We start from the raw sequence: 24,270 nt of genomic DNA, 5'->3' as shown, positions 1-24,270 counted from the left end.
AAAAGGAAATAGAGAAGGGAATAGTAAACCACTCTAGTATCTTTAACAAGATGACTGAACAACAATAAAAACCAAAAGTACATAGTTTGGATGGAGTTCTTCATTATGTCATGTAGGTCTTTCCATGTTATTCTAAAATCAATGAGCTTACCATTTCTTACAGCACAATAGTAGTCCTTCATAATCAGATCGAAAATTTATTCAGCCTTTCTCCAATGAGCATCTTTGAAAGTTCCAGTTCTTTGCCACCCCAAAGAGATGTTATAAAGATTTTAGAATACACAAGTTATTTTCCTTTCTCGCTAATAATCTTTGGAAATATATTTTAAAAGACCTAGCAGCTTCTATACCAAAAGACAATATGATTTAGACTTTTATATATCAAAGAGCCAAAGAGCTTGGGTTGTGTCCAAGAATAGCTAACTCAGAAAGTTACATATGATTCTGAATGGAAAAAAAAAGGACACTTGATAAACTGAAAGATTTTCAGGTATTTATAATAAAAAAGATCAGAACTCAATTTGATCTAAAATATCCTGAAGATGTATAAAGAAAACATTAAATAATAATTATTAGTCACTCATTCAGGGCAAATTATTTGTGATAAATGAAAATATTATCGGTATTCTTAAAACTGTCAATGTTATTGAAAGAAAGATTGGGGCTAAGGTGTATATGATTCCAAAAAACAAAGTTTTGTAGGAAAAGAGAAAAACGAATGCCTATCAAAAAATTGGGTCTTGGAAAAGAAAATAAAAACTAATATAGAGAAAATAGATGAAGGTGGAAGGCTGGTGATGCTGGTATCTTACTCTCATCTGGGTTGAAGAGCAAATGCATACATCTAGAGAGATAGAAAAATCTTATGCTTTAGTGTTTAACTTAGGACTTGAGAACTTATTAAAACTTGTATAAACATTAAAATTGTATAAATATTAACTTTTGATAATTTCTCTAATATAATTGTTTTCCTTTGTAATTTTATGTATTTAAACCATTTAAAATATTTTATTTTTAAATAAAAATATGTCAATATTGTCTTTCTTCCCAAGTTACTTTTACCTTCTGAATCCAATTCTTACTGTATAACAAGAAATTGGGTTTTGCACACATATATTGTATCTAGGATATACTATAACGCATTTAATATGTATGGGATTGCCTGCCATCCATGGGAGGGGGTAGAGGGAAGGAGGGGAAAATTCAGAACATAAGGGAGTGCAAGGGATGATATTGTAAAGAAAAAAAATTACCCATGCAATAGGTACTGTCAAAAAATTCTAATTATAAATTTAATAAAACAAATTTTAAAAAATAAAAAACATATATATGTATATATATATAATTTTTTATTTAAAATACATATATATATATATATGTATATATATATATATATATATATATATATATATATATATATATATATATATATATATATATATATACATATATCAAGAAAACACAACAATGAGGTTCAAGAGGCCGTGCAAGAGGTGACATCTGAATTTCATTTTGTAGGGAAGTGGGAATTCCAAGAATGGGACAAAGTTCATTTTATGAATGTGAATGGACCATGTAAAGGAAAAGAGTCCTGAAAGGGGATGTTTGATATATTTGGAGAAGCAAGTAGGTCAGATTGATTGAAAGATAGAGTGCATGGGGGGGGGGGAGGAGACAGAATAAATTTGGAAGAATAAATGAATGACTTTAAATGGCAAATAGTTGGATTTATATTTTATAGCATAATAGGAAGGTACCAAAATTTCTTGAGTAGGGGAGTAATGTGCTCATATCAGTGTCTTAGGAATTTTAGCTCATATGGAGAATTAATGGGAAAGGTAAAGAAATGGAATAAAGGAGAGCAATAGGAGACAAGCAATTATGAAATATTAGGATGATATCCATTGGAGAACAGATAAAGATAAAAATATAAGAGATCTTGTAAAGTCAAAATCAATAAGACTAAAAATGGGGCTTAGGTAAAGTAAAACAAAGATGACGTCTAAGACTCAATAGAAATGGCAAAATCAGGGAAAGAGAGAAGCAAAAATGCATGGCCAAACTTTTCTTAAAATATGATGCAACAAGAAACCAAAAAAAGCATTGATGATGTCAAAGGAGAGAGAGAGAGAGAGAGAGAGAGAGAGAGAGAGAGAGAGAGAGAGAGAGAGAGAGAGAGAGAGAGAGGGGTGTGAGGGGGAAGTAAGGAGGGAGAGAGAGAGGGAAAGAAGGAGAGAGGGAGGGTGTTTCTACCCAAAGAAAGCATGAATTCTAATGGAAAACAACACCTGGAGGGAAGCAATGGCTAGGGAAGAGAGATTTACTTTTAAAAAAGCAAAAGATGTGACGGGTAAGGCACAAGGCAGTTAATTGACATATTCATTCAAGAGTAAAGGTGCAGGGAGGAGCCAAGATGGTGGAGAAGAAACACAGGACTCTGTGAATGTCCTCACTCCCTCACAACCAATTAGATAAATCAGCCTCAGAAATAGCGTTGGACTGATAGATACCACAAGGACTGGAAGCATGACTTACCAGCTGAAGAGAATTTGGAGTTTCAACAGAAAAGGTCAGTTCCCAGGGGAGGAAGAAGAGAGGCCAGCACAGAGGGCTGGGTGCTAGCATATTGCGCCGATCTAGCTGGGAAGGGCTCTGGGATCAGAGAAGCCACTGAGATAAAGGAATCTGGCACAGGCTGTTAGCTCTTCTCTGCTTATAATATAGCAGTTCAGAAGAGAAAGCTAAAATACTTTAAAAATTCAGATAGATTAGATTTTCCAGGACCCTGGGGGTGACTCAGCAGATATGGGCACCAGGGGGTGTGGCCTCAGCTCCCACCTGAGAATAGTTAAGAGATTGACAAGTGGGTGGATATGGCCCAAGGCAACACACACTGCCTAGCTTAGCTGGAGGGAGTGGAACTCAGCTTCAGAAGTCCCAGAGAAGCGGAACCTTTGAACTTGGTACCGCGGTTTCTGGCAGACACTTCCAGTTTGAGTGCAGGGGCTTTTCACATCACCTGCTGCAGACATCCACGCCCCACCAGGACACATAGGCTAGGCTTTGTGCCATATTTAATGTTCAATCTCAACCTCAGGGAAGCCACTAAAACACAGTGCCCTCAGGGCACAGCAGTGCTACTCACCTCTGAGGCACTTCCAGGGAGGGGGTGGGGAACTCTCTCCCAGAGCTCTTTCTTAGCTCAGGAGCTAGAGCGGCTGCATCCACCCAGTCTGGGAGGAAGCTGGTAAAGAAGTAAATAAATAATTTCCTACCCCAGGGACAGACCCCAAAAGATTTTTTAAATATGAACAAAAAAGCCAGAAAAAACATAGATTCCTTCTACACAGAGAAAGAGCGGGTATTCAACCCCGAGGAAGTTAACAGCAAAGATTCAGCAGATAACAACCTAAAGGGGAATGATTCCTGCCCCCCATCACATAACTCTCTCCTAGAAGAGACTCTTAAAAAGTTAAGAGAGTTTGAAGAAAAATGGGGAAAGGAAAGGGAAGCTATGATAGAGAATAACAATGTCCTGAAATTGGAGTTGGAAAAAATAAAGAATTCACAGGAGATGCAGGGAAACAAAATTTGTGAATTAAAAAAGGTTAAAAATCACAGGAAAGTAGGATTTCTGAATTGGAAAAGATAAAAAGTCTCAAGAAAATACAATTTCTGAATTGGAAAAAGAAAATAATTCTCAAAAAAAAATTTAGGGAAATGGAAAAAAATTCAATAGAGCAAAATAATTCATTTAAAAACGAAATTGGGCATTTACAAAAAGAACTAAAAACTGTGACAGAAGAAAATAACTCCTTAAAAGTCAGGATGGAACAAACAGAAATGAATGGTTCACAGAGAACCCAAGAATCAGTCAAAAAAAAAAAAAATGCGACGCTGGAGAACAACGTCAAATAATTACTGGGAAAATCTATAGACCTGGAAAATAGATCTAGGAGAGATAATCTGAATATCATTGGACTTCCAGAAAACTATGAACAAAAAAAGAGCCTAGATTCTATTTTATAGGAAATTATTGAAGAGAACTGTCCAGAGATAATAGAAACAGAAGGGAAAGTAGATGTTGAAAGAATTCATCAAACTCCTTCTGAAATAGACCCTAAAAAAAGAACACCACGGAATATTGTGGCTAAGCTGCAGAATTACCACACAAAAGAGAAAATCCTGCAAGCAGCTAGAAAAAAACAATTTAAATACCAAGGTGCCACAATAAGGGTCACCCAAGATCTGGCTGCCTCCACATTAAAAGATAGAAGGGCCTGGAACCTGATATTCCGTAAGGCAAAAGATCAAGGAATGCAACCAAGAATGAACTACCCAGCTAAGTTTAGCATCTTTTTCCATGGAAGAAGATGGTCTTTCAGTGAAACAGAGGAATTCTATATGTGTCTAAGAAAAAAAACAGACTTAAACAAAAAATTTTATCTACATCCACAAGACTGAAGAGAAACAGAAAAAGGTACACAGAACCCTTGAGAACTGTAACTCTGTTGTGGGTATATAAAAAGTACTCAAGGATAATTTGATTTTACTGATATAAAAGAAAAAAAGGGGGGTGTAGTAAAGGGAAGGAGGTCGTTTCAGAAAAAGGGGAAGGAATGATAAAAAGAGGGAAACTACATCCCAGGAAGAGGCATAGAAAATACACCACATCTGAGGGAATTTAGTGAGGGGGAGAATCATTGTGTGAATCTTACTCTCATCAGGAGAGGCTCAAAGAGTAAATAATTGTCATATTTGTTTTTCAGAGAATTTTCTCTCACCTCATTAAAAGGGGGGAGAGGAAAAGGGAAAAGGAAAAGGAGAATAAGTGAAGGGACTTGGAGGGAGGGGGGAGGGATATTTAAAAAAAAGGGAGGGTTGCGCGTCACAAGGGGGGGTCTGTAAATTAAATATCGGGGAGGGGAATCAGGGGGGTCAAGGGAAAAAGCATAATCTGGGGATAATATGATGGCAGGAAATACAGAATTAGTAATTTTAACTGTAAATGTGAATGGGATGAATGATCCCATCAAATGGAGACGGATAGCAGCTTGGATCAAAAATCAGAACCCTACAATATGTTGTCTGCAGGAAACATACTTAAAGCAGGGAGATACATACAGAGTAAAGGTAAAAGGTTGGAACAGAGCCTATTATGATTCAGGTAAAGCCAAAAAAGCAGGGGTAGCTATCCTTATCTCAGATCAAGCAAAAGCAGAAGTAGATCTAGTTAAAAAAGATAAGGAAGGAAACTATATCCTGCTGAAAGGTAGCATAAATAATGAAGCCATATCAATACTAAACATATATGCACCAAGTGGTATAGCATCTAACTTTCTAAAGGAAAAGTTAAGAGAATTGCAAGAAGAAATAGACAGTAAAAGTATAATAGTGGGAGATCTCAACCTTGCGCTCTCAGATTTAGACAAATCAAACCACAAAACAAACAAGAAAGAAATTTAAAAAATAAATAGAACATTAGAAAAACTAGGTATGATAGACCTTTGGAGAAAACTGAATGGCAATAGAAAGGAATATACTTTCTTCTCAGCAGTTCATGGATCCTATACAAAAATTGACCATATATTAGGACATAAAGATCTTAAAATTAAATGTAGGAAGGCAAAAATAATAAATGCCTTCTTCTCAGATCACAATGCAATAAAAGCTACATTCAGTAAAAAGTTAGGGGTAAATAGACCAAAAAGTAATTGGAAACAATATAATCTCATCTTAAAGAATGACTGGGTGAAAGAGCAAATTATAGAAACAATTAATAATTTCACCCAAGATAATGACAATGATGAGACATCATACCAAAATCTGTGGGATGCAGGGGAAATTTTATATCTTTAGAGGCTTATTTGAAGAAAATAAAGAGAAGATTAACGAATTGGGCTTACAACTTAAAAGGCTAGAAAAAGACCAAATTAAAAACCCCCAACCAAAAATTAAACTTGAAATACAAAAATTAAAAGGAGAAATCAATAATATTGAAAGTAAAAACACTATTGAATTAATAAATAAAACCAAGAGTTGGTTTTATGAAAAAGCCAATAAAATAGATAAACCTTTGGTAAATGTGATCAGAAAAAAGAGAGAGGAAAATCAAATTGTTAGTCGTACAAATGAAAAGGGGGATCTTTCCACCAATGAAGAGGAAATTAGAGAAATAATAAGGAGTTACTTTGCCCAACTTTATGCCAATAAATTTGATAACTTAAGTGAAATGGATGACTTCCTCCAAAAATATAGGCTCCCTAGATTAACAGAGGAGGAGATAAATTGCTTAAATAGTCCCATTTCAGAAAAAGAAATAGAACAAGCTATTAATCAACTCCCCAGAAAAAAATCCCCAGGGCCAGATGGATTCACATGTGAATTCTACCAAACATTTAAAGAACAATTAGCCCCAATGTTATATAAATTATTTGAAAAAATAGGAGATGAAGGAGTCCTACCAAACTCCTTTTATGACACAGACATGGTACTGATACCCAAACCAGGTAGATTGAAAACTGAGAAAGAAAATTATAGACCAATCTCCTTAATGAATATTGATGCTAAAATCTTAAATGAGATATTAGCAAAAAGACTTCAGAAAATCATCTCCAGGATAATACACTATGATCAAGTAGGATTTATTCCAGGAATGCAGGGCTGGTTTAATATTAGGAAAACTATTAATATAATTGACCATATTAATAATCAAATTAATAAGAACCATATGATCATCTCAATAGATGTAGAAAAAGCATTTGACAAAATCCAACATCCATTCCTATTAAAAACTCTTGAGAATATAGGAATAAATGGACTAATCCTTAGAATAATCAGGAGCATATATTTAAGACCATCAGTAAGCATAATATGCAATAGAAATAAACTACAACCTTTCCCAGTAAGATCAGGAGTGAAACAAGGTTGCCCACTATCACCATTACTATTCAATATAGTACTAGAAAAGCTAGCCTCGGCAATAAGAGCCGAGAAAGAGATTCAAGGAATTAGAGTAGGAAATGAGGAAATCAAACTATCACTTTTTGCAGATGATATGATGGTATACTTAGAGAACCCCAAAGACTCTGCTAAAAAGCTACTAGAAATAATTCAAAATTTCAGCAAAGTGGCAGGATGCAAAATAAATCCACATAAATCCTCAGCATTTTTATATATCACTAACAAAATGCAACAGGAAGAGATACAAAGAGAAATTCCATTCCAAACAAATGTTGAGAGTATAAAGTATTTGGGAATCCATCTACCAAAGAAAAGTCAGGAATTATATGAGAAAAATTACAAAACACTTGCCACAAAAATAAAGTCAGATTTAAATAATTGGAAAGACATTCAGTGCTCTTGGATAGGCCGAGCGAATATAATAAAGATGACAATACTCCCCAAACTAATCTATTTATTTAGTGCTATACTAATCAGACTCCCAAGAAACTATTTCAATGACCTAGAAAAATTAACAAGAAAATTCATATGGAAGAATAAAAGGTCGAGAATTGTAAGGGAACTAATGAAAAAAAAAAACTCAGAGGAAGGTGGTCTAAGTGTACCTGATCTAAAGCTATATTATATAGCAGCAGTCACCAAAACCATTTGGTATTGGCTAAGAAATAGACCGGTAGATCAGTGGAACAGATTAGATACAAAGGACAAAAAAGGGTACATCTATAGCAATCTAATCTTTGACAAACCCAAAGATACCAACATTAGGGATAAAAATTCATTATTTGGAAAAAACTGTTGGGAAAACTGGAAATTCATATGGCAGAAATTAGATATGGATCCACACTTAACACCATATACCAAGATAAGATCAAAATGGGTCCATGATTTAGGCATAAAGAGGGAGATAATAAATAGATTAGAGGAACAGAGGATAGTCTACCTCTCAGACTTGTGGAGGAGGAAGGAATTTATGACCAGAGGAGAACTAGAGATCATTATTGATCACAAAATAGAAGATTTTGATTACATCAAACTAAAAAGTTTCTGTACAAACAATACTAATGCAAACAAGATTAGAAGGGAAGTAACAAATTGGGAAAATATTTTTAAAAGCAAAGGTTCTGAAAACGGTCTCATTTCCAAAATATATAGAGAACTGACCCTAATTTATAAGAATCCGAACCATTCTCCAGTTGATAAATGGTCAAAGGATATGAACAGACAATTCTCAGAGGAAGAAATTGAAACTATATCCACTCACATGAAAGAGTGTTCCAAATCACTACTGATCCGAGAAATGCAAATTAAGACAACTCTGAGATACCACTACACACCTGTCAGATTGGCTAAGATGACAGGACCAAATAATGATGAATGTTGGAGGGGATGTGGGGAGACTGGGACACTAATACATTGCTGGTGGAGTTGTGAAAGAATCCAGCCATTCTGGAGAGCAATCTGGAATTATGCCCAAAAAGCTATCAAACTGTGCATACCCTTTGACCCAGCAGTGCTACTACTGGGATTATATCCCAAAGAAATACTAAAGAGCAGAAAGAGACATACATGTGCCAAAATGTTTGTGGCAGCTCTTTTTGTTTTAGCTAGAAACTGGAAGATGAATGGATGTCCATCAGTTGGAGAATGGTTGGGTAAATTATGGTATATGGAATATTATTGCTCGTAAGAAATGACCAGCAGGAGGAATACAGAGAGGCTTGGAGAGACTTAAATCAACTGTTGCTGAGTGAAATGAGCAGAACCAGAAGATCACTGTACACTTCAACAACAATGCTGTATGAGGATGTATTCTGATGGAAGTGGAAATCTTCAACATAAAGAAGATCCAACTCACTTCCAGTTGATCAATAATGGACAGAGGTAGCTACACCCAGAGAAGAAACACTGGGAAGTGAATGTAAATTGTTAGCACTAATATCTGTCTGCCCAGGTTGCATGTAGCTTTGGAATCTAATGCTTATTGTGCAACAAGAAAATGGTAATTACACACATGTATTGTATCTAGGTTATATTGTAACACATGTAAAATGTATGGGATTGCCTGTCATCGGGGGGAGGGAGTAGAGGGAGGGGGGGTAATTTGGAAAAATGAATACAAGGGATAATATTATAAAAAATACATATATAATAAAAAATTATTAATAAAAAAAAAGAGTAATGGTGCTACTTCTTTAATTATTGGGTCCACATCAAGATATAGGAGAGGGGCAGAGAAGAAAAGCAGGGAAACAAATGACTAAGGAAATATAATATCTGAGAACATTGAGATACATGGGACTAAGAGGGCTTATTTAATTATAAAGACTACATCTGAGAACAGGAGTTCAAAAATTATTAGCTTAACTTTCCAAGGACTGGGGACATGCCTTCTGAAGGTCTGGAATCCAGAGATCCAAGTCTAAGATGAAGGGTAATGAGAAGTATGGGAATAGTAGCAGGCAAAAATGGCTTGGATCATCCATTGGATGAAATATGATGTCAGCAGAAGAACTGAACAATTTGTATTTTTTAGAATAATTTAAAAATGAGCTGGGTTAAAACAGCATCATGCAATGCAATTATATTAACCAGATGCATCAGACTAAAAGAGTGACCCATCATCCTATCACTTGTTTATTTCCCTCTATTCTATAGATGTATTAAGTGTGAGGGAGTTTAGAAAGTAAACAGTAATTTTGGGGACTCAGAAAAATCTTCATGGAGATATTGGTGCCCAAGCTGAATTTGAAAGGATGAAAGGGATTCTTCAAATAGAAGTGAAGATGCTTTTTGGGAGATTCAGGGGGTAGGTGTGTTAAGATTATTACTAGGTGGTAAGTGGGTACTTAACAATTCTCTAGCTCAGAGTTCACACCTTTAAAAGGAGTTTATACCTTTAGACTTCTGAAAGGAGTTTATACCTTTAAGGGAGTTTACAACTTAAGGGAGTTTACACCTTAAGGGAGTTAGCTCATTGGCTCCTTAAGGAGTTCCCACCCCACAAGCCCATTCTCTGGGAGGATAAAAGGAGCCAAGATTCATCAGGGAAGTCAGTCTGGAAGAAATCAGTCTGGAAGAAGAGAGTCTGCATAGAGGCAAGTCACGTCTACCTTTGTGCTGGCTGGAGGCTGGAGCCATTCTGACAAGAACTCACTGGGGAACCAAGGAAAGAGCCAGTAAAGGACTTTAATTCCTGGCTGCATTTTGAGTACTACTGGTACTGGAACTAAAACTAACGTGGGACAACTTTTGCTTGTACCGACTGGCTGATTCTGAGCCCTTCAGGGAGTTAGCTTGGACTTCACATTTTGGGGTCCAACATGTGGCCAGAGGAATTGCTGGGAGAGCCCAAGCCAGAACCCAAGCCCAAAGAGAACCTGCACCGGTGCCACGCCCCCCCAGAAGCCTTCAGCCCTGGGCCCCGCACAGGAGCCCCTGGCAGTCAGGAGAAGGAGGAAGAGGGGGACGGGGTCAAGGGCAATCCAGAGAACAGTGCTCTCATGGACCCGGAGCTGGAGGCCATCAAAGCCCGAGCAAGGGAGATGGAGGAAGAGACTGAGAAATTGAAGGAGCTTCAGGATGAGGTGGAGAAACAGATGTACATGAGCTTACCCCCAGACAATGCTGGTCCAGTGATCATGTCCATTGAGGAGAAGATGGAGGCTGATGCTCGATCCATCTATGTGGGCAATGTGGACTATGGTGCAACAGCAGAAGAGCTGGAGGCACACTTCCATGGTTGTGGTTCAGTTAATCGAGTCACTATCCTTTGTGACAAATTCAGTGGCCGTCCTAAGGGATTTGCATACATAGAATTTTCAGATAAAGATTCTGTGAAGACATCCCTGGACTTGGATGATTCTCTTTTCAGAGGAAGACAGATCAAAGTGGCACCAAAACGGACCAATCGGCCAGGGATCAGCACCACAAATCGAGGTTTTCCACGTGCTCGAAATCGTGGCAGGGCTACTAACTACAGTAGTTCACGGTCTCAATTCTCTGGCTTCAACAGCAGACCTCCGAGCAGAGTCTACAGGGGCCGGGCTAGAGCATGGACATCCTATTCCCCTTACTAATAAAAAAAAAAAAAAATGCAAAATACAAAAAAAAAATTTTAAAATACAAAATATTGGGGCAGCTAGGTGGTGCAGTGGATACAGCACCAGCCCTGAATTTAGGAGGACCCGAATTCAAATCTGGTCTCAGACACTTAATACTTCCTAGCTGTGTGACCTTGGACAAGTCACTTAACCCCAGCCTCCAAAAAAGAAAAATACAAAATACAAAATACAAAAAAATTACAAAAAAATACAAAATACAAAAAAAAAAAAAAATAAAAAAAAATACAAACACACACACACACACACACACACAAATACAAAAGTGTGTATTAGGAGGAGAGAGGAAAAAAAAGGAAAGAAGGAACTCCAAGAACTCAATCAAAAGATAGGTGGGGCATGATGGCAGCTCAGGTTACACCCAAGGAACCTTTAGAAAGAAGGTTAGAACTCTGATGTGATCTATCAGCCAAAAAGCAATCACATAAAAGAAAAGATTACACTTGGGGAGAATACAGGACTTTTTAAACCAACTGGTCAGTGTCCAGTGCAAAGAGCTCCAATGTAATTGCCAGATGATGAGAAGAGATTTAGAAAATGGTAAATAGAGGAAATTAGATAGGTTAACTGCCTGGGAGAGAGGGTTTGCTTGTATTTTTACAGACAGAGAAGGAAACAGATGGGGGCAACAAGCACCTGGAGAGAGACAGGAAAAGGAGAATAACCTCAAAAAAAAGGAGAAGATCTAAGAAACATCTGACACTGAAAGAGCATGGTTGATAAGGAGACTGTTAAAGAACTTTAAAACCAGCAGGAATCATTTGATTGCCTAACACAGAAAGAGACTCTTGTAGGACTTTAAAACTTACAGGAATTATTGGATTCCTGGAACATGAACTAATGGACAATGGATTCCTTTTGGCCCATTTCTAGGACTTATGGACATGTATAAATTCTCAATTTATGATTATTTGATCATGTTATTTGTTACATCACTTCTAGCATGTATTATGTTACTATGTGTTTATGTAATTTATGTAATTATGTAATTTATGTGTTTATGTAATTTATGTAATTATGTGTAATATCTCCCATATTGGTGGATTTATGCATACCTGTTTCAAAGTCATGACCACCCTATGTTCTAAATCAAAATAAATGCTCAATATCCTCTATTCTATTCAAAGTTCTGTTTTATCTATGGGATGATTATACTCAGTATTTTTTTTTAAGATAAGGCATTTTTGGTTCTGTAATTTTATATCATTTTACGTTCTAAGTTTCTCTTCATTACTGTGGAACTCTTCTAATATGGTCATCAAATAATCTTGCTAAAAATTAGTCTTGGTATGAATTACAATATTTTCCTCCCATAAGAAATGGTCTCTACAGGGGTGAGTGAGATCTCACATTCATGAAATTTCATATCTATAAAAAAATTGAGAATCTATGAACAATAGGAACCGTGGATCAGCTAGTAAATAGAGGGCTGGGCCTAGAGTCAGAAAAATCTGCCTAAATCTATCCTCAGACACTCACTAGCTATGACATTTGCAAATTCGTTTAGCCATTTTGACTTTAGTTTCTTCATCTGTAAAAGGAAATAGAGAAGGGAATAGTAAACCACTCTAGTATCTTTAACAAGATGACTGAACAACAATAAAAACCAAAAGTACATAGTTTGGATGGAGTTCTTCATTATGTCATGTAGGTCTTTCCATGTTATTCTAAAATCAATGAGCTTACCATTTCTTACAGCACAATAGTAGTCCTTCATAATCAGATCGAAAATTTATTCAGCCTTTCTCCAATGAGCATCTTTGAAAGTTCCAGTTCTTTGCCACCCCAAAGAGATGTTATAAAGATTTTAGAATACACAAGTTATTTTCCTTTCTCGCTAATAATCTTTGGAAATATATTTTAAAAGACCTAGCAGCTTCTATACCAAAAGACAATATGATTTAGACTTTTATATTTCAAAGAGCAAAAGAGCTTGGGTTGTGTCCAAGAATAGCTAACTCGGAAAGTTACATATGATTCTGAATGGAAAAAAAAGGACACTTGATAAACTGAAAGATTTTCAGGTATTTATAATAAAAAAGACCAGAACTCAATTTGATCTAAAATATCCTGAAGATGTATAAAGAAAACATTAAATAATAATTATTAGTCACTCATTCAGGGCAAATTATTTGTGATAAATGAAAATATTATCGGTATTCTTAAAACTGTCAATGTTATTGAAAGAAAGATTGGGGCTAAGGTGTATAGGAAGGGATGATTCCAAAAAACAAAGTTTTGTAGGAAAAGAGAAAAACAAATGCATATCAAAAAATTGGGTCATGGAAAAGAAAAAAAAAAAAACTAATATAGAGAAAACAGATGAAGGTGGAAGGCTGGTGATGCTGGTATCTTACTCTCATCTGGGTTGAAGAGCAAATGCATACATCTAGAGAGATAGAAAAATCTTATGCTTTAGTGTTTAACTTAGGACTTGAGAACTTATTAAAACATATATAAACATTAAAATTGTATAAATATTAACTTTTGATAATTTCTCTAATATAATTGTTTTCCTTTGTAATTTTTTGTATTTAAACCATTTAAAATATTTTATTTTTAAATAAAAATATGTCAATATTGTCTTTCTTCCCAAGTTACTTTTACCTTCTGAATCCAATTCTTACTGTGTAACAAGAAATTGGGTTTTGCACACATATATTGTATCTAGGATATACTATAATACATTTAACATGTATGGGATTGCCTGTCATCCAGGGGAGGGGGTAGAGGGAAGGAGGGGGAAATTCGGAACAGAAGTGAGTGCAAGGGATGATATTGTAAAAAAAATTACTCATGCAATAGATACTCTCAAAAATTATAATTATAAATTAATAAAACAAATTTAAAAAAAACAAGAAATTATATGTGTGTATATATATATATATATAATTTTTTATTTAAAAATACATATATCAAGAAAACACAACAATGAGGTTCAAGAGGCCGTGCAAGAGGTGACATCTGAATTTCATTTTGTAGGGAAGTGGGAATTCCAAGAATGGGACAAAGTTCATTTTATGAATGTGAATGGACCATGTAAAGGAAAAGAGTCCTGAAAGGGGATGTTTGATATATTTGGAGCAGCAAGTAGGTCAGATTGATTGAAAGATAGAGTGCATGGGGCGGGGAGGAGACAGAATAAACTTGGAAGAATAAATGAATGACTTTAAATGGCAAATAGTTGGATTTATATTTTATAGCATAATAGGAAGCTACCAAAATTTCTTGAGTAGGGGAGTGATGTGCTCATATCAGTGTCTTAGGAATTTTAGCTAATATGGAGAATAAATGGGAAAGGTAAGAAAATGGAATAAAGGAGAGAAATAGGAGACAAGCAATTATGAAATATTAGGATGATATCCATTGGAGTACAGATAAAGATAAAAATATAAGAGATCTTGTAAAGTCAAAATCAATAAGACTAAAAATGGGGCTTAGGTAAAGTAAAACAATCAAAGATGATGTCTAAGACTCAATAGAAATGACAAAATTAGGGAAACGGAGAAGCTTTTGGATAGAGACAATGATTCATATTCTAGTTATATTGTGATTTGAATATATGGAACATCATTTGGAGATATCCATGATGGTTTTAGTAATGTAGGACTCAAAAGGTATCCAGTGGGTTATTCCAGAAATCTGTGCTTGTTCTGGCACTATTTATTAGGTGGCTTAGTGGATGAAGTGCTGGATCTCTTTCTTCTTTTCCTTCTCTTTGTCTTCATCCTCCTTTCTCTCTTTTTCTTGCTTCTTTTTTCCCTCCAAAGAATTTACATTCTTATAGAAGTGAATAACACATAAAGGAAATTATGGCCATGACTCGAAGGTACACATCCTATAGTTTTATGGATGCATTAGCAAAATAAATTAAAATCTATTTTTTACTGTTATTTTTATTTATGTAATCCTTTTAATGTGGATATTAAAGGACTTTGGGTGGTGAGATTTTTTGTGTTTTTACAGAAGAAATTGTTAGAATACAATTTTAGAAGTATTGTTTCCCTAGATGATGGTTCTAGAGACTGAGTTAGAAGCACCATTTTCAAGATTCTTAGCTTTAAAGTTTGGGATATCTGAAGGGAGATAGTGGTCCAGGTAGTGGTGGTGATTTGATGGTTTTGGATACTAGACTAGAAATTAGAGTGGTGAACAAGTAGTGGGGGAGGGAACAGGTTGAAGGCTCTTCACAAGGCCCTTGGAGTGTGACCCCAGGCTTTTTCCATGAGTGTATGAGGGAGGATTCGATCTATATAGTGGTAGTTTGACTTGTTTCACACATGCTTTCTCCTGTTTCAACATTCAATGGAGCTGAATATTGGTGATATTACATTTGTGTAACTGAACATCTAGAAGAGATATAGTTGAACAACAGTTTGAAAAAAATCTGGGGATTATAATAAATTACAAGTCTATCAAGTGTCAATAATGTGAAGTAACAGTCAAAAATGTAGATGGGATTTTGGACTACATTGAATGACCTACTTTCCATGTATAAGAATATAAAGTGCCCATTGCTCTCTGTCTTGATTAGATCACAAATGCAGTATCGTGTTAACCACCATTGTTTGAGAGTGACATTGCAAACTGGAGTAACAGCCAAATTAAGGGAGCCAGAAGGGTAAAAGACATGGAGATCATGTCATTTGGGTTTTTTTATTTTTTATTTTTTTGAAGGCCTGAACCTGGTTAGACAAAAACAACAAAAATAGCAACAACAAATTTCAGGAGTTTTGGATGGAATTGATGCCTATTTTCAAGTACTAGAAATGTTGTCACATTAGGGAGGGATTAACTGTATATGGACAGAATCAGGAGCATTGGTAGGAAGTTACCAGAAAATGGTCCCCTTCCCCCAGTTTAATCTTACTTCTGAGAAAACTTAGTCCTCTGGTTGTTAGGAAACTTTTCTTAGATGAGAGGGGGTGCTTTCTCATTGGAAATATTCAAGTAGAGGTCAATTGAATACTTTGTGAGTATGTTGCCAAGCGTATATTTCCAAGTTCAATTGCATGGGCTTTGGGGTGTCTTTAAAGTCTTTTAAAAATATATTTATAATTGTGGCTTTCTGTGCACTGAGATTCTGTTTGTCAATCAAGCAAAAACATTTATTAAACTCCTACTACCTGCCAGACATTGTGATAAATAAGAACTAGGGATATAAACAGAGGCAAAGGATGATCCGCAAGTATCTCACTATCCAATGGGAGAGATGATGAATTAACTAATATATGTGAATCAACTATGTACTGGAAAAATATGAAATAATCAAGAGGAATAAGGTATTAGAATTACAAGGATATGTAAAGGCTTCCAGTAAAGGATGGGATTTTAGTTGGCCCTTGAAGCAAATCTGGAAGCCTATGGACAGAGATGGGCAGGGAAAGCATTCCCTGGCATGAAGTAGAGCAGGAAAAATTCCTAGAGGTCAGAGATGGATCCTCTTGTTCATGGGATAGCAAGGAGGCCAATGGCACTGAATTGTAGAGTATTTGGCAGAGAATAAAATGCAAGAAGACTGGAAAGGTTAGGGGGGGCAGATTTTTAAGGGCTTTGAATGCCAAATAGAAAATTTTGTATTTGAACTTGGAGACAACAGGGCAGTGGTCCTCAAACTTTTAATATAGGGGGTCAGTTCTCTGTCCCTCAGACTGTTGGAGGGCCAGACTATAAGAAAAACAAAAACTCACACTCTGTCTCCGCTCCTCAGCCCATTTGCCATAACCCATGGGCCCCATAAATGTCCTCAGTGGGCCGCATCTGGCCGGAGGGCCATAGTTTGAGGACCCCTGCAATAGGGAATCACTGGAGATTACTGAGAAAGATGGAAGGTAATGTGGTTGGACATGCACTTTAGTGGCTGACTTGCTAATCAATCTACATGAATTTATGAAGTACTTACTATATATCAAGCATCATAGGACTATGCTCTTGATATATAAAGGCAAAAACAGCTACTGTATCAAGAAGTTTACATCCTATGTATATTATCTTCTTTGCTAAAATGTTAAATTTCTCAAGGACAGAAGCTATTTTGTGTTTCTCTCTGTCTCTCTCTTTTTTTTTTATCGTTTGATAACTTTTTTTCCCTTTTTTTAATTACTTTTATAATTATAACATTTTCTTTGGCAGTACATATGCATAGGTAATTTTTTTTTTACAACATTATTCCTTGTACTCCCTTCTGTTCCGAGTTTTTCCCCTTCTTCCCTCCACTTCCTCCCCTAGATGGCGGGCATTCCCATACATATTAAATATCTTATAGTATATCTTAAGTACAATATATATGTGCAGAACCGTATTTTGTTGTTGTTGTTGCAAAGGAAGGATTGTATTCACAAGGTAAAAATAACCTGGGAAGAGAAACAAAACAAAACAAAACAAACAAACAAACAAAAAATGCTCACTGTGTACATTCATTTCCCAGTGTTGTGTTTCTCTTTGTTTCTCAAATGCCTAGAAAAGTGGTACTATGCAATAAACACATATTCAATGCTTTTTGAATTTGCATTAAATTCAATTAGTCTGCTCTCTTGTAAGGGCCATAGGACTCATCCTTTAGATTCCAATTACCCTCATAATAAACTGTCTATCAAGCATCTTTATTGTACTTTAATGGAAAGGGAAAGGAAAGAACAAAAAAGAAGAAAATAAGTGGCTCAATTTAGTAAGACAATTATAGAGGTTCCCAGGGGAGCAAGATATTGGTTTCATTCTGGACAGAGAGACTATTTGCTGAGCAAATTCTGAATACCTGATGACCAAAAAGCCCACTGAAAGGATGGCTTCCAGTTCATTTTGATCTTGTGGCTGTCACACAAGATGGATGTTTTCAAAAGTGGTAAGAAATTTTAGCAAAGGACACCAGGAAAAGATTTAAAAATAAGATTGTTTTTCACAAATCTTTGTGTCTCTCAGTAAATAGGTGATTGTTTACACCTGTGACTCTGTTCCTCTTTGACATGCTCTAAGCTACCCCACAATGGGACATTTTGTCTTTGACATTTTTTTCCCATTCTTTGTTAGGATTACCAGGTGAGTTCTCACCTTGTCACTGTCCAGACAACCTGAGTTCTTGGCTGATTAATCACTATTCGTCATCTTCTCAACCACCCAGGCTCATTATGGCCTGGTTTTACTGTCTTAGATATTTACATTCTTCATTAACTTCTGTGATAACTTAATGTAGGAAGATTTTAATTAGAAACAGAGCACTTGGAAAAATTCATGGTCAAGCCATATTGTAAATGACAGAACCAAGGGCGGGCTTGGTCCTTCTCATCCCAACTGCCTCTCTTTTGAAGGAGTTCTCTAAAAATGGGCCATCTCAGCTGGATACTGGTTTAACTGACAAATGTCTGAAGCTTAGCAGACTACAAGCTCCTCGTGTAACATGTCAGCCATAAATTGGATAAAATCTTAGATTAATTTGGTAGAAGCATAGTGCCTGGAAGGAAAGGACAGTAATAACTGCTACCCTTTTATCTGGAATATTTCACTTTGTTCTCTATGTCACAATTTAAGAACATCATGAATCCTGAAATCGTCTTCCAAAGGATGATTGGATTTGACATTAGAATTTGATTGTGGGATAAATGAAAAGTGAATCAGTTTTATTCTGTAGGAAATTTAGTGTCTTATAAAATTACCGGTCAATGGTATGTTCCTTTTTTTTTTTTTTTTTTTTTTGGCAAAATTAGTGCAGTCATTGTTGATGGGATCATAGAGCCATTGGGTCAATAAAGAATATGCAGTAGAGAAAAAACTACTAAATTCAGAGTCGGAAGACCTGAATTCAACTTCTAATTCTCTCGTTTATCTCCAAGGACAATTCTTGAATGAATGAATAAACATTTATTGGTTTTTTTTTTTTTTTTTAGAGACTGAGCTAATGATTGGAATATAAACATAAAAGACTGACCTGATAATAACTGAACACACATTGTAGTAAGAACAGACAACACATTTAGGGGAGTGAGTTATGGAAAGAGAAAAGTGGATCCACAGAGAAAATATCCTTTCTAAGTACAAAGGCAGTACTTTCTGAATTGGATTATTCATCCCAGAAACAAGAGAAGGGATGACTGGTTAATTGGGAACAGGAGAGAGAAGAAGGGATGGCAGGAAGATGGTATAAGGGAGCTAGACCCAGTAAACTCTTGGACTTGGTGCCATAATCTCTGGGGTGGCTGACACTGATGGAACATTTGGAATAAAGAGTTCTGATCTGCATTAAGTCTAGAACCAATATTATGAATTCTCAAGAATGGGAAGCCACCAGGTTGCTAAAGAAGAATGGATATATCTGGAAAGAAATAGAGCAAGTTGAAGCATTGGGATTGGGCTTATTAGTGGCAATTGCTCTTTTAGTCTGGGTTAGATATAAAGACCCTGTTTGAAACAATCAGTTTCCCCCAGTGTGGGAACCAAAGATCTGGTTGACTAGGTCATGTCCAGAAGCAGGAATAGGGGAAGCTAGGTGGTTCAGTGGATAGAATGAATACCAGCCCTGAGGTCAGGAGGGCCTGATTTCAAATCTTGCCTCAGACACTTAACACTTCTTAACTGTGTGACTCCAGGCAAGTCACTTAACCCCAATTGCCTCAGGCAAAAAAGGCAAGAGTGATATGATAGCTAGGTTGACCAAATCATTTAATGATGATAGAAATCATACTGATTCACATTTATATAACACTTTAAAGTACATAATGTATTTGACAAATTATCTCATTTATTTCTCACAATAACAAAAATAAAATTAATATGATACTCTGTTCTAGACACTATGCTAAGTCATTTACAAATATTATTTCACTTAATCTTCACAATAGCCCTGTAAGGTAGGTGCTATTATTATGTCCATTTAACAAATATGGAAACCAAGGCTGAGAGGTTAAGATTTGGGCAAGTCCTCTAAGGGTCTGAGGATGGACTAAAATTCATTTTCCTGACTTCGAGGTTAGCACTCTCTTCATTAAGCCACCTGGATGTAGTTCCATCACTTAACTTCTTGGGGTTTTAGCTTCCTCTTCTATAAAATGGAGGGCAAATTAGATGAGCACCAAAGGCCCTAGCAGATTTGAATTGAGTCACATAACAAACTGGAAGACTAGACATTTTCTCTGATTCTTCTAACTCTCAAATCTCTCTAATGCAGAAATTATATACCAAAAATAAAGCAACTTTATATGTCACCATGGTTAAGCCAACTGTTTCAATCTCAAAAAGAGAAAGATACCTGTGGAAACATATTGATTTAGGAAACCACAAATTAGTGTTATTTGTGTATATTGTATCTTTATTTTGTTAAACATTTTCTAATTGCATTTTTATCTGATTTTTACACGTGTGAGTTTTGTGGGCAAGAGATTTGATACCTCTGATCTAAGACACCAAGTACCCCCCCAAATGTAAAAACTCAGAAATAAAGTCACCTTCTCATTCACATTCTATCTCCTCCCCATTTCTTACCACACTACAAAGCAAGGCTGCCCTAGGTGATCCATCCAACTCATAGGCTTGCAATAAAAATGCAATCTCATATTTTGCTGCCTCCTCTGGCATTTTAGGATTTAAGGATTGAAATTGTAGAAATTTGTTGAGTTCTCAGTAGTCAAGGTTGAGGCAGTGGGCTGTATTACAAAAGATTTCTATGAGAAGTTTGAGGATAGAGTGAAAGAAAAAGATGTATGTCATATCTGGGCTTGAAATAAAACTCAATTTCAAAACCCAAATTACCATCCCCCTTCCCAGTACTGGAAGATTCAAATAGCAAAGAAATTAGGACAGGCCACAATAGCACCAACATGACCATTCTCTACTTTGTTGCGTCAGAACATTGAAATGCAAAGAGAATGGAAAAGGACTCTGAATGGGGCAGGCTGTGTGGTACTCGACTAATCCTGAGAGAAAAGAGCCTAGCATCCAATCAGGGCCAGTTCTGTTCCTTTAAAAGTTACTCAGGTCAGAAATCTAGGTTGATAAACTGTGAATCACCCAACATGATAGGAGAGTGAGACATTGAGATCCAGACCACAGGGAGAGCATTAACTACAAGGAGGGAGTCAGAAAATGAGCAATAGAGGAAAAAGACTGAAATTTATAAAGCTCTCAAGAAGAAGAAAACTCAAAGATCTTGAGCCTAAGCTGATAAATCAACAGTGAAAATATTATTAGCATAGAGAAATATGGCTACCGGATCTAGTAAGCCATTCCCAACATCTATAAATAAATACTGAAAACAAACAAACAAACAAACAAACAAACAAACAAACAAAAAAAAAACAAGATAAGACTGAGTACTCTGGGGAATTTGAAGAAAACATGGAACCATTACATGCTACTTATGAGTCATGAATAGTTTAAAAGAAAATGAGAACTGCAGATTTTATGACATGTACAGCAGAAATCTTTGAAAGAATTATTTTTAATTATATTATTTGGAGATTCTAGATAGTTCATATGAGAGGGAAGGTTTTTTTTAGTGTTTTTTTTTTTGTTTTTGTTTTTCTCTGAGGCTGGGGTTAAGTGACTTGCCCAGGGTCACACAGCTAGGAAATATTAAGTGTCTGAGACCAGATTTGAACTCGGGTTCTCCTGAATTCAGGGCTGGTGCTCTATCCACTGCGCCACCTAGTTGTATCCTGGGGAAAGCTATGTATTGACTTATTATTGAATAGAAAAGGATCTTAGAGACTATCTAGTTGAAACTTTTTTTTTTTTTTTTTTTTTTTTTTTAACAAATGAGGAAATTGAGGCTCCAAAAGGTTAAGTGACTCTACAGTTGCTAGCATTTAAACTGGTCTTTCTGATCTCAAGTTCAGAGCTCTTTCCACACATTAGCACCATGCTAATGAAGACTTAGTTTATTTCTTAGCTCCTTTTACAACCTGAATGATATTATCAATTATCATATAATGGTCAATAATTTTAGCTAGTGGAATAATGACTGTAGGAATGAAAATGGAAGGCTGAATTCTAGATATATTGCAGAAATAGGATCAACAAGCCCTGGTGAGTAATTGGATGTCAATGAGAAATGAGATGGTAAAATCAAGGGTAACTCTGAAATGACAATCCTCAGCTGTTTGTTGCTTTTTCTCTTCTTGATGAGGGAATTAAAAAAGAAAGCTTAGGAGATTGTAGAAAATTAATAAGCCCATAGGGAGAGGATAATGCTGGCTTGAGAATCATAACAGCTAGCATTTTTGTAGTTTTTTAAGGTTTGCAAAACATTCTCTCTCTCTTTTCTTCTCTCTCTTTTTCTGTCTCTGTCTCTTTCTCACTTCCCCCTTTTTTGACAAGTATGGAATGATAATAGTTAATATTTATATAAGGCATCTTTAATTTCTTGGAGTCACAGGTGAGAGCAAAGTGCCAGGGAGATAGCAAAGGAGGATGAAAGCCTTAAAAAAGGCTAAGTGACCCACATGTCATCTAATAGAACAAAAGCAACAATAGCTAGCATTTCTTTATTTCTTTAAGGTTTGCAAAGTTCTTTACCTGTATTATCTCATATAACCAGTTTAGGTAAAGCCTAGTGGATGCATTACACCATGTGTTTGTCTTTTTTTGTACACCTATCAATTAGAATAAATAGGAAACCATGCTGGAGAAAATGCAATATTTTAGAGCCATACCTCAAGCAGACTTAGTTTTTCTTTAAATAGCATTGAATTTAATAGTCGAAAGGGCCTAATATTCTGGCATATTGACATAGTTTCCTCTTGGTCTAAATAAGAAAAGTGGTAGTTATGAGAAGTTGTCACATTGTCCTACAAGCTTCTTACCTTGGCAACACAGAGAAGGAAATCCATACCTGGAGAAGCCAAAGGCTGTCTCTTTTCTGCTTATCCTTTCTGTGCCCTCACTAAATAAATCTTGTGTTTAGTTTTGTTTGTTCCAAGCTGCTTTACATCTTCCCCAGTGTATATGAGAAGTTCAAAGCTAGGAAATAACAGAGGGGACAAAAATTCAAGGACACTAATCTTGTAGAGAATAGAGCTAGAATCACAGAATAAAGATAAAGAGTCACAGAATCTCAGTTCTGAAAGGAGTCTCGGGTCTATCTGGAATAACAGTTTTTCTACTACACCAAATCTGACAAATTTTCAACCAAATATACGATGCCATTGTAGAATTTTGATAGAATAAGGAATCTTTAATGCATTCTCAGCTCAACAAAGATGTAGACACTCATTTGGGAGACTCCAAAGACCTATGTCTCATGTGGTTGAGAGCAGCCTCTAACCACTGGCTACACAGTCAGAAATGACTTCATCTTTAAATTTATCTTGAGATAAAACCTCTTTTCATCAATATTAAGAGGTGAAAGTGTTGTTCATCCATAGCAAGAATACAATGTAATAAATTGGGCTGAGAAGATTCACCTTTTTTTAGTGCCTGAAGTTAAAAATTGTTCTTGGGCTTTTTTGCAGTTTTATTTGTGCCTTTAAGTTCTAAGTGCAGAGAAATCAAATAAAGTGGAATCTAGAATGCAGGATTCCAGGTTAGATGTTGTCTTTAGCCTAATAGGGAAAGCAGTGTTCCAGAACAAAGGCCTTTGACCTTGGAATTCAGGGGAATTGTGCTTTGTAGGAAGTCATATAAACTATGACTCTTACTGTACTCAGAAGCTGAAGTTGTATTGGTTAGTTTGTTCCAATATATTTTCAGGAGATGTTGGCTTATTTATCTTAGTTTTATATTTGAAGTAAATATTCCTTTTTAAAAATTAATCTGTTAAATGGTTAAAGGGAACTAGGCTATATAAAGCTTTAAAAAATCACATGAGATCTAAAGAGTCACAAAACTGAAGTGCTGAATAACAAAACTCTTCTACTTTGGATCTATGGAATACTAATTGTCTTATAACTTTCTCTTATACTTTAAATTTATGATATGCAAGGGGCAGCTAGGTGGTGCAGTGGATAGAGCACCAGCCCTGAATTCAGGAGGACCCTAGTTCAAGGCACTTAACACTTCCTAGCTGTGTGACCCTGGGCAAGTCACTTAATCCCAGCCTCAGGGGGGGAAAAATTATGATAAGCATATTGCCTCATTCTATGGCTGCCAGGGATTTAAAGGTAAGATCTGTGTCTTTTTTTTTCCTTTTGTCTCTTCAGTGACCTACCCTAAAATGAGTAATTAAAAGTATTGTCAAATTTCATAGAATTGAATTAAAATGAGT

The 24,270-nt window shown here is 35.9% G+C and overlaps 1 pseudogene; it reads left to right on the top strand.

The window, feature by feature from the left end:
* Window positions 1-10,505: 10,505 nt before the first annotated feature.
* On the top strand, window positions 10,506-11,039 carry LOC141553112 (polyadenylate-binding protein 2 pseudogene; annotated as a pseudogene).
* Window positions 11,040-24,270: the final 13,231 nt, after the last annotated feature.

The sequence above is a fragment of the Sminthopsis crassicaudata genome, chromosome 2 (genome assembly GCF_048593235.1).
Source record: "Sminthopsis crassicaudata isolate SCR6 chromosome 2, ASM4859323v1, whole genome shotgun sequence".
NCBI lineage: Eukaryota > Metazoa > Chordata > Mammalia > Dasyuromorphia > Dasyuridae > Sminthopsis > Sminthopsis crassicaudata.
This window is presented reverse-complemented; position numbering and strand designations above follow the sequence as displayed.